General features: G+C 40.3%; 1 non-coding gene across 1 annotated transcript; it reads left to right on the forward strand.

The window, feature by feature from the left end:
- Window positions 1–561: 561 nt before the first annotated feature.
- LOC141669539 (small nucleolar RNA R71) lies at window positions 562–668 on the forward strand. The gene has a single exon (XR_012553813.1). It is a non-coding gene; the product is annotated as a small nucleolar RNA R71 (small nucleolar RNA).
- Window positions 669–2,992: the final 2,324 nt, after the last annotated feature.

Consider the following 2,992-nt stretch of genomic DNA (forward strand, 5'->3'; position numbering starts at 1 on the left):
CACTTCCCTGTTGAGGATATGATTGCCTTGTAGCATACTGCTGTGGTTGCTGGAATCCAGGTGGGTTAAACTGTTTACTCACTCCTTGCTGATATGGTGGCTGAATAGCATTCTGATTATTCCCCCAGCTGAAATTTGGATGATTTCTGTTGTTAGGATGATAGGTTGCTGGCACAGGCTGCTGTTGTCACTGATAATTATTCACATACTGAGCATATTCGTTGACAAGAGAACACTGATCCGTAGCATGAGAACCTGCACAAAGCTCACAAACCATAGCTATTTGATTAACTCCATACGTAGCCAAAGAATCAACCTTCATTGATAGCGCTTGGAGCTGGGCTGTAATAGCGGTGGCTGCATCAACTTCCAGAATACCTGCTACCTGACATCATCCTCTGAGTTGGGTTTTGATGCTCATTTGCAGCCATCGTCTCGATAAGATTATACGCCTCAGTATAGCTTTTAGCCCATAAGGCGCCTCCAGCTGCTGCATCGAGCATGGGCCGAGATTGGGCCCCCAAACCATTATAAAAACCAGTGATTACCATCCAATCCGGCATTCTATGATGTGGACATTTTCTCAACATTTCCTTGTAGCGTTCCCAAGCCTCGCACATAGATTCTGTAGGTTGCTGCGCAAACTGAGTAAGAGCACTCCTCATAGCAGCAGTCTTTGCCATTGGATAAAACTTCACCAGAAACTTTTGCGCAAGATCTTGCCACGTAGTGATGGACCCAGCTGGTTCAGAATGTAACCAGTCTTTAGCCTTATCCCTCAGTGAGAATGGGAAAAGCCTCAACTTGATAGCCTCATCAGTCACGCCATTATACTTAAAAGTGCTGCAGATCTCGACAAAATTCCTTATGTGCAAGTTGGGGTCTTCAGTTGTCGCTACTCCAAAAGAAACAGAATTCTGCACCATCTGAATAGTGCCCGACTTGATTTCAAAGGTGTTAGCTTGAATAGCCGGATGAAGGATGCTTGACTGAATGTCATCAATTTTAGGCCGAGAAAAATCCATAAGAGCTGGATCAGCTTGAACAATACGATCTCCCATGTTTACTGGTTCTTTCTGCTCAGTTCCTGAATCCGAATCCTCAAAATCTAACTTCTCCGGAGTATCAAGAACTTCGTCTTTCTCCTCAGCTGTATCTAAGGTCCTCTTGCGAGCACGAGAACGAGTTTGCATAAACGCTTGCTAAAGTACCTGAAACACAACCGAAAAGAGTAATTAACTACTACGTCCTAATCACTGAGTCCTAATGACCAATGATGGTAAGTACATAAACTAAACAAATACGCCGAGTTCCCCGGCAGCGGCGCCAAAAACTTGTTAGGGCGAAATCACGCACTAATATTCACGCAAGTATACGCGTTCGCAAGTAATATAGAATACTTTCTAGTTCGTTCCCTCAGAGACTCAGACTAAGTTATTGTCTAATTAAACTCACTCACCAATGTATGATTACTTCTCAATGTTAAGATAACACTTAAAATTGTTGATTAAATATTAACTATAATTAACTACTTACTTAACCACTTAACTAACACTTCAATTTATCAATAATAAAACACTCATGAGATCACAACTTCATTATTACTTCCTTCTATAGCCATTGTTATTACCTTTAGCATGTGACAGTGATGATATTAATCAAATAACACGAAACTGATAAAAGCCAACTTTCATTGTACTAATACCATTCTACCAAGCATCCACAATTAAGATAGAAGTTGAATAGTCATCAATTATGTTGAGTTCCTATATGTCTACAGAAATTGACAACACAACGATTTAAGCACAAGTTATTCCTTTTGATTACATAAGGCAAATAAAACTGTTAGAGTTACCCACTAATCATGCACAACGTACATGAACCTATGCTAGCATGGCAAGTTCTAAATCTCAAGATCCACCGTCGCTTCACAAGAGATTAACACCCTATCTTATATGTTCGCGACGCACATAAGACGAATACGCACAACCAATACTAGATATCATGCAATCATCACACACTAAAGTATTAAACAATTAACTAAAGAATTTCATAATAAATCCGTTGCAACCCCATGATCACGATTAGCCCATAATAGAACTTATCGCCATCATGGGTTCATATGAAATCATGATAAACGACACAAGAAAATAATAACTAAACTAATTATAGAGTACGTCACAAGAGTAAATAAGTCAAAGCAAGAAAACTAGCATCCAACGTTACAACGAAACAAGAATCACAAGAATATATGCTTCCTCTTCGTTGCGGTGTGCTAAATCGGTCTTCTTTCTTATCTCCTTCGCTTCTTACGTAAAACACAATCTAAAACATAATCTCTTTCAAATTCTCTATGAAAACGTCTCAAATCTACTTATATAATAGTCCCATAAAACTCAGATTACATAGAAGTTGGAAGCCAAACAGAAGTAGAAGTCTAAAATAATTCAGCTTTTTCCCCGACCCTGCGCGGCCGCTCAGCATTTCTGCGCGGGCGCGCAAGGCTGCTGCGCGGCCGCTCAGCATTGCTGCGCGGGCGCGCAGGACCCTACTGGAAAAATTCCAGGTTTGCTCCGTTTCTTTGCCGTAATCTGCCCGTTCTTTTCCTCTCGCAATGGTGAACACATGCCAAGGCTTATTCTTGATGATTCCTCCTCTGAAATGCAACTAATACCCTGAAATGCATAAACACTAGAAAAACGCATCAAATACACAAAATACTTGATTTCAAGACACCAATTTAAGCCATTTTAAGACGTTCTAAGTGGTATAAAATGCCACTTATCAAGAGCCCTTATAATTGTCCCTGGAGACTAAGAACTAAACTAAAGCATAGTTCAGTGTACACAAGATGACTATGATGACCTCAAGTCTAAGGATACTTGTACAACTATCACTATATGAACAACTGCTGACACGTGAGTGAACTCCATCAGTTGTTCCGCTGTGTGAGTCATGTTCAGTGAACTTATTCTATAATAAGCACCTACAT

This window comes from Apium graveolens, chromosome 6, assembly GCF_009905375.1.
Source record: "Apium graveolens cultivar Ventura chromosome 6, ASM990537v1, whole genome shotgun sequence".
In the NCBI taxonomy this organism is placed as follows: domain Eukaryota; kingdom Viridiplantae; phylum Streptophyta; class Magnoliopsida; order Apiales; family Apiaceae; genus Apium; species Apium graveolens.